Raw genomic sequence first — 12,673 nt, forward strand, 5'->3', positions numbered from 1 at the left:
AAACTTTCCAAACATGAAGAATGAATTGGAAATCCAAATTCAAGAAGCCTACAGGACACCAAATGTACAAAATCACAACAGATCCACGCCAAGGCACATAATAATGAAAATGCCCAATTTACAAAATAAAGAGAGAATTTTAAAAGCCACAAGAGAAAGGAATCAGATTACATATAGGGGAAAACTAACTAGAATAACAGCAGATTTTTCAGTACAGACCCTGAAAACTAGAAAATCCTGAAACAACATGTATCAAGCTCTGAAAGATAATGGGTGCCAACCAAGAATCTTGTATCCAGCAAAATTAAGCTTTAGATTTGAAGATGAAATAAAAACCTTCCATAATAAACAAAAGTTAAAAGAATTTATAGTTAGAAAACCAACACTAAAAAAATCCTTGGAAAAATATTCCATGAAGAGGAAACAAAAAACAACAATGAAAATCAGCAGAGGGAGGTAGTACTCTAAAGGAAAAACTAATCAAAGAAGAAAATCAAGTCAAGTTAAATAACAAAAATAAACAAATATGACTGGGAATACAAACCATGTCTCAATAGTAACCCTAAATGCTAATGGCTTAAACTCACCCATCAAAAGACATAGGCTAGCAGATTGGATTTAAAAAAAAAAGACCCAACAATATGCTGCCTCCAGGAGACTCATCTGATAGGAAAAGACATACACAGACTGAAGGTGAAAGGTTGGGAAAAATCATACCCCTCACATGGACTACGGAAGCAAGCAGGGGTTTCCATACTCATATCACATAAAGCAGACTTCAAGCCAAAGTTAATCAAAAGGGATAAAGATGGAATTCACATACTGCTCAAGGGAACCAGACACCAACAAGACATAACAATCATCAATATATATGCCCAGACAATGGTGCAGCTGTGTTCATCAAATAAACTCTTCTCAAGTTCAAGAGTCAAATTGATGGCAACACAATAACCTTGAGTGACTTTAACACACCTCTCTCACCACTGGATTGATCTTCAAAACAAAAGTTGAATAAAGAAACTGTAGATCTCAATAATATAATCAATAACTTAGACTTAAATTACTTATATAGAATATTTCAACCTGTATCAAGTGGATACACTTTCTTCTCAGCAACACATAGATCCTTCTCTAAAATAGACCATATACTATGCCACAAAGCAACTCTTAGCAAATACAAAAAAGTAGAGATACCACCATGTATTTTATCAGATCATAATGGAATAAAATTGGAAATCAATGACAAAATAAAAAATAAAAATTACTTCAACACCTGGAGACTAAACAATGCTACTGAATGAACAAAGGGTTGCAGAAGACATCAAAGAGGAGATTAAAAAATTCTTAGAGATAAATGAGAACATAGATACAACATATCGAAATCTCTGGGACACTATGAAAGCAGTTCTAAGAGGAAAGTTCATTGAATGGAGTTCATTCCTAAAAAGAAGAAAAAGTCAACAAATAAATGACCTCACTTTACATCTCAAAGCCCTAGAAAAAGAAAAACAATTCAACAGCAAAAGCAGTAGAAGGCAAGAAATAATTAAAATTAGAGCTGAAATTAATGAAATTGAAACAAAAGAAACAATTGAAAAAACAAAAAGTTGGTTCTTTGAAAAAATAAATAAAATTGACAGACCCTTAGCTGCAATAATGAAGAGAAGGAGAGAGAGAACTCAAATCACCAACATACGTGATGAAAAAGGTAATATCACAACAGACACTACAGAAATACAGAGGATAATTAGAAATTATTTTGAAAACTTATATTCCAATAAAATAGAAGATATTGAAGGCATCGACAAATTTCTTAAGTCATACAATTTGCCCAGACTGAATCAGGAAGATATACACAATTTAAACAGACCAATATCAAGTGATGAAATAGAAGATGCTATCAGAAGCCTACCAACCAAGAAAATCCCAGGACCAGATGGATACACAGCCGAGTGCTACAAGACCTTTAAAGAAGAACTAATACCAATACTCTTCAATGTATTTCAGGAAAGAGAAAAAGAAGGAGCACTTTGAAACTCATTCTATGAGGCCAATATCACCCTGATTCCAAAACCAGGCAAAGACACATCAAAGAAAGAAAACTTTAGACCAATATCTCTAATGAACATAGATGCAAAAATTTTCAATAAAATTCTGTCAAATCGAATACAAAAGCATATCAAAAAGATCTTGCACCATGATCAAGTGGGATTCATCCCAGGATGCAAGGTTGGTTCAACATAAGAAAATCAAAAAACATAATTCACCACATCAATAGACTCAAAGATAAGAATCATATGATCATCTCAATAGATGCAGAAAAAGCATTTAACAAAATACAGCACCCCTTCATGTTCAAGACACTAGAAAAACTAGGGATAACAGAAACATCTCAACATCATAAAGCCTATCTATGCTAATCCCCAGGCAAACATCATTCTAAATGGAGAAAAGTTGAAGGCATTCCCTCTAAAATCTGGAACAAGACAGGGATGCCCTCTTTCACCACTTCTATTTAACATAGTTCTTGAAACACTGGCCAGAAAAATTAGACAGACGAAAGAAATTAAAGGGATATATATAGGAAAAGAAGAACTTAAATTAGCACTATTTGCTGACAATATGATTCTATAAATAGAAGACCCAAAAAGCTCCACCAGAAAACTTCTAGAACTAGTAAATGAATTCAGCAAAGTAGCAGATTATAAAATCAACACCCATAAATCAAAGGCATTTCTGTATATCAGTGACAAATCCTCTGAGAGGCAAATGAGGAAAACTACCACATTTACAACAGCCTAAAATATAAATAAATAAATTAAATACTTGGGAATCAACAAAAGAGGTGAAAGATCTATACAATTAAAACTATAGAACCCTAAAGAAAGAAATCAAAGAAGACCCTAGAAGATGGAAAGATGTACCTGAAAACATGCACTGGAGAAAAGATAGCCTCTTCAACAAATGGTGCTGGGAAAACTGGAAATCCGTATGCAACAAAATGAAATTAAACCCCTATCTCTCACCATGCACAAAACTTAACTCAAAATGGATCAAGGACCTAGGAATTAAACCAGAGACTCTGTGTCTAATAGAAGAAAAAGTAGGCCCTAATCTCCATCATGTGGCATTAGGCCCTAACTTCCTTAATAAGACTCCCATAGTGCAAGAATTAAAACCAAGAATCAATAAATGGGATGGAATCCAAGTAAAAACTTTCTTTTCGTCAAAAGAAACAATCTGTGAGGTGAACAGAGAGCCTACATCCTGGGAGCAAACTTTTACCCCCTACACATCAGATAGAGCACTAATCACTAGGGTATACAAAGAACTCAAAAAGCTAAACACCGAAAAAACAAATAACCCAATCAACAAATGTGCCGAGGACCTGAACAGACACTTCTCAGAAGAGGATCTACAATCAATCAACAAATATATTAAAAAATGCTCATTATCTATAGCAATCAGAGAAATGCAAATCAAAACCACTCTAATGTAACATCTCACTCCAGTCACAATGGCAGCTATTATGGAGACAAACAACAGTAAGTGTGGGCGAGGATGTGGGGAAAAAGGCACAGTCACACACTGCTGGTGGGATTGAATATTGGTATGGCCAATTTGGAAAGCAGTATGGAGATTCCTTGGAAAACTGGATATGGAACCACCATTTGACCCAGCTATTCCTCTAGTTGGACTGTACCCAAAGGACTTAAAGACAGCATACTACAGGGACACAGCCACATCCATGTTTATAGTAGCACACTTCACAATAGCTAAACTGTGGAGCCAACCTAGATGCCCTTCAGTGCATGAATGGATTAAAAAATGTGGCATATATACACAATGGAATTTGACTCAGCATTAAAAAAGAACAAAACCATGGCATTTGCAGGTAAATGGATGGCTTTGGAGAAGATACTGCTAAGTGATTTTTGGAGAGAGCCAGAGCAAGGTGATGAAACTATTACTCAAAGTCTTTCATTTACATTTGGCGACAAAATAATTGGCACATTAATAAAAATTTTAAAAGAAAGCAATAGTTGGAACTCAAAGCATTCTTCTCCTCCTTAAACTATTTTCACTTAATGTTAAGATTTTCCTCTTCTAAGAAGTAAAATGAGAAGCAAGTGCAGCACAGCTTTTAAGTTTTTAGTCGTTATAAGTTTGATTATATCCCTTTTTCTCTCCTCAGCTGCTCAAAACAACCAAGGTTCACCACACCAATGCTTCTCACGATAGGGCCACAGACTTCCCATCTCTGAACTCAATGAGGGCCAGCCACCAAGATAAGACAGTGATCCTCAACCACAAAATGATTCCATATTTTATAATCCTTTCTACCCTGTCCCCAACCATCATCGAATGGATTTGGGGGATATTCCCACTAAGTGTCCGCCAGCTGACCATGTTGGTGCCCTCATCCATAGACCAAATTCCAACATACACACTGTGTGCACTCATCAGACGTGTGCTCAGAGATACCTACTGGGGCCCAGACATGTCTGGGGCACTCTTCACCAGGCCAAATGTGCCTTCATAACACAAAAAATCTAGTGAACTAAGCTCTGAGATGTGCTTAAGAGTCATTAAGACCAAAGGATCTCATTTCCCAAGGAATTGGTTGGACAACTTAAATATTTGCTTTGGTGACTAAAATAGGCAAGTTTAATCCAAAGGAAGTTCAGATAAGAAAACATGGCAATAGACCACAACTTCACAATATTCTCCAGTCTGAGTATTTCAGCCCGAACTCTTCAATAACCACTTTTGCTCTGCTCTGGTTCCTGCAAACTGATGTTGATTAAATACATTTTCTGTGTATGTGAGTAAGTTTTTTCAGGCTGTTTATGAATTCAAAGACTTTACTGGGATCTAGAAGCCCCAGCCCCACATGCTCCAAGGGCAGGGCTCATACATCAAATGACTGAACATTTCCCACATCTTCCAGAGGTAGCTACAAATAGTTTCAGTTGACACCATAGCAAAAATGAGAAAGGGACTTTAAGATACTCACATCCCCGTTTTAAATGCCATCATTCAATATATTGGGAACATGAGTATGGAGATGTCTAAAACTAGACTTGAGTATCTCCTATTCTCAACTGCTTCTTGGGTCATGTAATTTGAAGCCATAATTGCTTGGGTTAAATGATTAATTAAGAACAAAGTAGCTGTAGAACAAGTAAAATTTTATTTTTCAGCAACATTTTAAAAATCTGTTAATCTATATTTACAAAGTAAGATGCCATATAAATTAGTTCCAATCATATTCTATTGCTTGTCTCAATTTTCAAAACAATAGTATTTTCTTTTTGGATGTTAAAATAGTTACATTATTACAAAGATAATTAAAAGTTGATGAATAGGGTAAAAGTTTCACATAAGAACTAAAGGATGGAATAAAGACTATTTAGCCTATACACAGTTTTATCATGTAATTATGGAGATTCCGATTTGTTTATAATTCTGGAAATGCTCTGTGTGAATCCGGTTCTCAGACTTTGCAAAGACCATCTTTTTACAGTATCTCACCAATACAAACTTTAAAATAGTATATATTTTAGCGATGACTTTTAAATGTGAATTGTTATTCACTACCATGGATTAGTTCTGTTACTAGAATTTACTCAAAACAGATTCAATTACGCTTCAAGTTAGGATTTTTTTATAATGGACTTATAAAAAATTAAAGACTCTTCTTCAATTGTAAGCAGCTGGTGCTGGTGCAAGGAAGTGACTTCACTGATGTTTAGCATGCAGGTGTGTCTCATGGCTGTGGTGGTGGTGGTCACATCAACCTATGGGCAGGATGAAGTCTCAGAGAACCACATTCGCAGAGTCGTAGGGGACTGTCCACCTCTCAGGGCAAATTTGAAGCCATAAGTGTCCTGGGTTAAATAATTTTCGGCCTTTTTTATGCAAAGTCTTCTAAAAATGATTGTTAGTTTCAGGTCCCTTTTTTCGGCACTACATTAAAAAGCCAAAACTAGTACTTTCTTTCTTTTCTGATTGCTTGAGACTTGAAAGGTAAATCCCATGTCCCTATCCTAAAAGAGCTTGAAAATCAAATGAATAAAAAGTTGAAACTGAGAAAAAAATTAAAAGAAAGAAAAGTAAAAGCTGATATATATAGCTACTAGGTATCTTGTCTTCCCTTTTTTATTTTTTTAAATTAAGATCAAAGATAAATCAAAAGTTTATAGCTTAAGTTAGATGAAATCAGAGAAGAGAAAAAAGTAGATTATACAGCAAATATTTCTCTGACACCTGTATTTCTAAAACCATTAAGAACATTTCTATTAAAATTAATTTAATTTTATTAAAATTTATTTGTAAATTATTTCATTAGTATGAAATAATTTGATTTATATTAAATTCTATGTAAATTAAACTAATATTATTAAATTGTATTAAATTCATTTAAATAAATTTAATAAATTTTAAATATAAATTAGATCATAGTTTAATATAAATTAACTTTATTAAATTGATTAATAATGTTAATGAAATAAATTCAAATTAAATAATATTCATTAAAAATAAATTTAAATGAAATCAATTTTTACTGAATTATCATTTAATTTTTATTAAATTTTATTTAAATTAATTTTAATAAAAATGTTCTTAATGGTTTTAGAAATTACAGGTGTCAGAGAAGTGTTTCTTATATAATCTGCTTTGTCTCTTCTCTGACTTCTCCTAACTTCAGCTAAAAACTTTTGATTTATCTTTTACCTTAATTTACAAAATGAAAAAGGTTTTTCCCAGTATTTCATCTTTGAAAACGTTATATGATTTTATTTCTCCCCATTTCTCCTCCTTGCTGTCAAATGGTTTTAAAAATGTGTTTATAAGCATTATTTTAGAGCCCAGAAAAGTACGTAAACAGTCCCGATATTTAATGATACATCCTTGCAAATTAACTTTTCCACTGAAAATTGTGTGTCACTCTACATTCAGTTTGACTTATAAAAATGGTCTTCTTTCTGGACATTAACATCTAGAAAGGTGAATTAGAAAAAATAGGTTGGAGCTAATGGTTCACTACTGCTGCACTGTACAGTTGCTCACAAAGTACATTAGAATTGATTATTGTTGATGATTACATCATAACATCAAAATAAAATTATAAACAAAAAGTGCTACAGCCAACAAAATAAATTTTTAAGCTCTACATCAAAAAAAAAAAAGAAAGAAAGAAAGAGAAAAAGAAAAAAGAAAGAGAAAAAGGGAAAACAAAATACCTAGTAGCTCTATATACATCAGCTTTTTTCTTTCTCTTTTTGTCTACAAATACATGACACTTTTTCCAAAAGGCCACTCTCAAAAAGTACAGAGTTTTGGCTTCTTTAAAGTTCTACATCATCTCTGGCTTCAGAGTCACGTATGGCTTTAAAAGGTCCTTTAGTACAACCCTGGCAGGATGGTCTGGGGACACTGGCAATGGTGTAAAGGTGGGCATGACATCTGCGAAGGGTTCCAGAGAAGATGCCCAGGTCCACTAGGTCCAAGTCCAGCTAGGTGAGTAAGTGGCTCTGACTTCTGCTGCCTCTTTACCACTTCCCGGCACCTTTGCACCTTGCTTTCTTCTTCTTGGTGAATCTACAGTTCCATGGCACGAGCAGAAAGTTTGGGTGGTGGAACAGCTGGATGAGATTCCATTTCCAGAAACTTAACAAAATGTTCTGAAAAAGAACTCTTCCACACAGATTGCTGACTTGGTATCAAAGGTGTGCTGGGGACAGATTTGGGTCCTCCTCCAAGCCAACCAGGCATCCACATGGTAACACCTCCATAATCTTCTTTCAACAAGTGCTCCATTTCCCCCTTTTCAATGTCCAGGATCCTTCCGATTACCCGGAGCACCTCACAACGCTTACTTTTGGGTGTGCGGAAATGACCAATAAAAAGGTTTCTCAGGAGGCCTTTGTCCACTTTTCCTTCTGTGCTGCTTGTCATGTTCATCAATTTCTTTGGTGTATCGTCCAGCATTTCTTGCAGGAGCTCACTTTGTTTTGTAAGTTCTCCAGTCTGTTCTTCCTTGAGATCTAACTGTCTGGGTGCTGAATCAGACACAACATTTGCTTCATCCTGTAGTGATAATAATGCTTCTCCTTCGACTTTTTCTGCCTTTTCCTTCTGTTCTTTCTTGAATTCTGCAGGACACATAGCTTTTTCTTCTTGTTGGAAATGCTCTTGAACCGTTTGCAGGTTACTTAATGACAGGGCAGACTGCATTCCTCCTTCCTGGGAGAGCAGAAACTGCAGTGCCTTCTCATCCCTCTGTTGGGATTCCATCCTCAACTGTTCCTGCGGGGACTCTATCTGCACATTGGCTTGATGACTTGTAGTCGAAGATGAAACTAGCTTTTCCTCCAACAGCATGACTTTCTTTTTCAGTTCAAGCTCCCTTTTTTCCACAGCCCAAATTTCCCGGGTGTGAGAATCTTCTGATTCCAAAAGATGGCTGCGTAGTCTCTCTAGCTCCTGGTGTAAGCGTAATTCTTTGTCATGTAAGTGTTGAACCTCGTGCTGGAGGGTCCTGTTCTCCATCTGTTTTTGCTTCAGACACAAGATGACTTGATCTGTCTTTTGCTGAAACATAATGGACTTCTCCTGCCTTGATTCAACTGCAGTGGCAAGATGACTGAACTCCCCACACTTGTCCTCTTCTTTTTCTTGTAACGGCTGCTCAAAGGCATGAGCTTTCTCCTTCATAGTCTCCAGCTGCAAGTCTTTTTCTCGCAGCATCACAGAGAACCTCATGTTGGTCTCCTGTAATGCTTGACACTCCATTTCCTTTCCTCTGGATATTTCTATTATGTTTTCATTTTCCGCTTTGAGTTTGGAAATGTCCATTTCTAAAACGAATACTCGCTCCTTGAGGATCTTGGCTGCTTGCCTCCATACTTGGTTTTCACTCACTTTGTTGGTGAACTCTTCATTTGAAGAAAGTAACTGATCCCTTTGGGCTCGGATTAAGAGATCTTTTTCTTTAAGTGAATTCAGTAACACATCTTGCTTTGCCTTTAGCTGTTTAATTTCCAAATCCGTTTGTTCATGTCCTTTGCTCTCTATCTCCGACAAAGCAGCCATGGACTCAGACAACCTGTGGTTGTTTTCTTGAAGAGTCTTAATTGTAGCATCTTTTTCTTGCAGTGACTGTCTCAGCTCTTGGACCTCTGCTGACTGGGAGCTAAGTGATGAAGCAGACAAGAGCTGGGGTGAAGTACTATCAAGTTTTCCCACAGGAAGGGCCTTGGCGTTACAAAGCTGCCCTGTGCACTGCTGATCCTGGCCTAATTTGGTGTCACTCAGCTCATCACTTTGGATGAGGCCGGTGTGGTCTGCTTCTAACTTAGAATGATTTTCACCATCAACCACAGCTTGGGCTTGAAGTGGAAGAAGCTCCTTCTGATGTTTCCATTCCTCCATTTGTTTAACTTGCTGTCTTAGATTCTGAACATACCTTGACCACTGCTTACAAATCGGGTGGGCAATTTTCTATATTCTTCCTGAATCTGGATGAGGGCTGCTTCTTCCACAGCAACTAGATCCTTCATTTTGTGATGTTCTGATTTTAAATGGCTGTTTTCCTTCACCTTCTCGTTCAGAATGGCTAAGACTTGTTCTCTTTCCGTGGTGAAGGTCTGCAGCTGCTGCTGAAGGTAAAGGACATCCTGGGGGTGGGAAACTGGAGACAGTCTAGCCTGAAGAGCTGGTGTCTCCACATCCTTCTGCTGGATAATTTGAGTGAGTTTACCAACTTCATCTGTGGACAGCTGATGAATCTCCTTGGTTAAAGATACATTCTGTTCTTTTAGAAGTTTAATCTCAAGTTCTTCTTTGATTCCTTTCACTGACGTCTCATTTTCAGATTTCAATAGGTTGTGTTTTTCACCTCCATTTTCTACAGTAAGGCTTTCTTTAACTTTCGGTTCTCGAAGAACATCGGAATTCTCTGTTTGAGTGTCATGTCTGTCTCCAGGCAACTGGGCTTTTATTTGTCCAATGGTTTTCTGCAAATTCTTAATTTCCTCATCTTTTACTAAAAATAACTGGGTATGCGCAGCATTCATCTGCTCATATTGGTATTTCAATTCATTCATTTCCTTCTTCTGCTCCTGTAAAGACTGAAGTAGGTGCATTTTACCCTGTCTTTCATCTTCAATTATCTTCTGATGATGTTTAATTTCCTCTTCCAGATGATTATTGACGAAATTCAGTTGAGATACCTCAGATTCTAGTTCTGTGATACTATCGAGGGTTTCAAGCTCAGCCACAAGGACAGCTCTGTGCTGCTGTTCCCTAAGTCTTTCCAATTCTTCTTGCAGATGATTTCCTTCTTCTTTCATGGATCCAATCCTTCCGTCCTTTTCTTCTATGGTTTGCCTTAAAGTTTCATTTTCTCTTAAGACCTGAGAACACTTATCTAAATCCTTTTGGAGTTCTGAACTTTGTTCTTTGAGTTTGTCAAGAAAAAGTTTTTTCTCACTTATACATTGTATCAATTGCTCCTGGTCTTCTAAATGAGATGCCAAAAGTTCCTTAGTTTCTTTTTGATCAGCAGCCATTTGCTCAATATTCTTTTTGAGGCTTGCGATTTCAAAATCCTTCTCTTGATTGAGTTGTTTCAATTTCTTGATTACAAGGTCTCCTTCATATCGTTGTTTGGATAGCTCATCTGTTATCAAAATTATGTGCTTTGTTGCTTCCTGGTTCTGAGTGTCCAGTTCTTCCAACTCAGCTATCAGCATTTTCTTTTCATTAATACTTTGATTCAGTTCTTGCTCCTTCGACTCCAAGTTAAGTTTTAAGTTATGGAATTGTACACACAAATTCACGTCTGTTGAAGCTGTACTTTTAATTAGTTCATATTCACAGCTCAATGTTGACAGTGATATCTGAAGTTCTTCCTTTTCTTGACTCAATAATGACTTCTCTTTTTCTAAAACTTGAACACGCACATTCAGTTTCAGATTGTCTTCAGCCAGACGGTTATCCTGGTTTAAACCGTTCAGTCTCATTATTTCCTTTTCAGCATCAGACAGGGCTTGTTGCAGCCTGAGCACTTCTTCCACCGATGAACTCTGTGGGAGAATTTTTCCCTTTTTGGCCACAGTATCACTCTGCTCCATCACAGAAGGCTGCAATTTACTGCATTCCAGTTGCAAGTTCTCACACTGCTCAATTATTTGTCCCTTTTCCACACCGAGCTGCTCTTGTTCTGTGTTCGAGACGTTTCTGTCATTTTCTGCAGAAGATAATTTTTTATTGATGTCTTTTATTTGATCCTCAAGTTCTTCTATGTTTTTCGTCGACTCGGTGTTTTCAGTTTGTAGAACCTGAATAGTTTTTTGCATCTCACAGGCTGTAACCCCTGAGTCACCTTGTTGTGACTGATTTGCAAGTTCTTGAATTCGTTCTTGGTAGTCACGTAACTCCTCTCCATGCCGGCAACTTTCCTCTGCCAGTTTCTCTTGATGTGCCTTCTGCAAAGCTGGCATTTCATGTTGATGATTATTTATGTCCTGACTTTGGTTTTCTTCAAGTACCTTGATAGTATTTTGGAGTTTGCAGATTTCCCTTGGATCAGAATTACGTGTTCCTTGTGCTTGACCAATATGCTTCCAGGGGCTGACTTCAGATTCAAGCCTCGAAACTTCAATTGACAAGCTCTTTATTTCATGTTGTGATGAAATGATGTCACTAAAGTGCATGTCTCCATCAGGAAAAGGTGAAAACTGACGACTGATTCCACAGCTGAATGGAGCCGGTGCAGTGGTTATTGGTGTACCACCAGCTCCCGAGTGTACTGATTGGGCAGGTGACTGTGGTCTCCACAGTTGATCCTCTCGCACCATCTGTCTTGTTTAGGTTGGCTGGCTTCTGTCCCTCTCTGTTGCAGTTGATGTCGGTAACGTGCAGAGGGATGCTTTATGGGAAGCCCTGATGCTTCTTGGTGCTTTTCTTCCCGATCAGTACAATCCTTTGTAAGTCTTCCATCCTTTGATGTGAATGGAGATTGGGGAGCTTCAATTTCCTTTCTCCCACAATGAGGTAAACCTGCTTCTACCTCTTCTAAATCGTCCAGAAACGCGTCCCTGGCGAAGCTGGAGATATGGCTGGTGAGGGAAGCCAAGCTGTCCCCCACCTGACGCAAGGAGTGGCCCCAGCCGGAGCTTAGGCCCCCAAACCAGGACGACATCGCTGCAACCTCTGAGCCGCTGCAAAACCCGCTCCTCTCACCATCCACCTCTCTCCACGGAACGGCCTTGAGCGCTGCGGGGTCGATTGTGACCTCAGCCTCAGAAATCGGGGCGTTGCGGGGCTCGCGCCAACGTCGCCTTCTGCCTGGTAACGCAGAGCCCTGGCCTGGGCTTTCACCGGGGACTCGCTGCCAGTGGCGCAGTCACCCCTCGGGGGGCCTCTGCTCCTTCCCTGGACTTTCTGCTGTCCCCCTTGGGTGACTCCGCCCTCAGCCTTTGTGAAGCGCCCCAGCAGGGCGGGCTGCTCCTGCCACCTGGACTTGGCTGCCCTAACACCCTAGGATTTTCAATATTCATGAAGAAGCCTTTTAGAGTACTGTGACCTGCAAAGCACCACTGAAATCATGGTTTCCTACAAATGATTCCAATTTGCTGCAATAAAGAAAGTTGTATTGATCATT

General features: G+C 38.0%; 1 pseudogene; it reads right to left on the reverse strand.

Moving 5' to 3' along the window:
* Positions 1–7,360: 7,360 nt before the first annotated feature.
* LOC114083994 (thyroid receptor-interacting protein 11 pseudogene) lies at positions 7,361–12,211 on the reverse strand (annotated as a pseudogene).
* Positions 12,212–12,673: the final 462 nt, after the last annotated feature.

The sequence above is a fragment of the Marmota flaviventris genome, chromosome 3 (assembly GCF_047511675.1).
Source record: "Marmota flaviventris isolate mMarFla1 chromosome 3, mMarFla1.hap1, whole genome shotgun sequence".
NCBI lineage: Eukaryota > Metazoa > Chordata > Mammalia > Rodentia > Sciuridae > Marmota > Marmota flaviventris.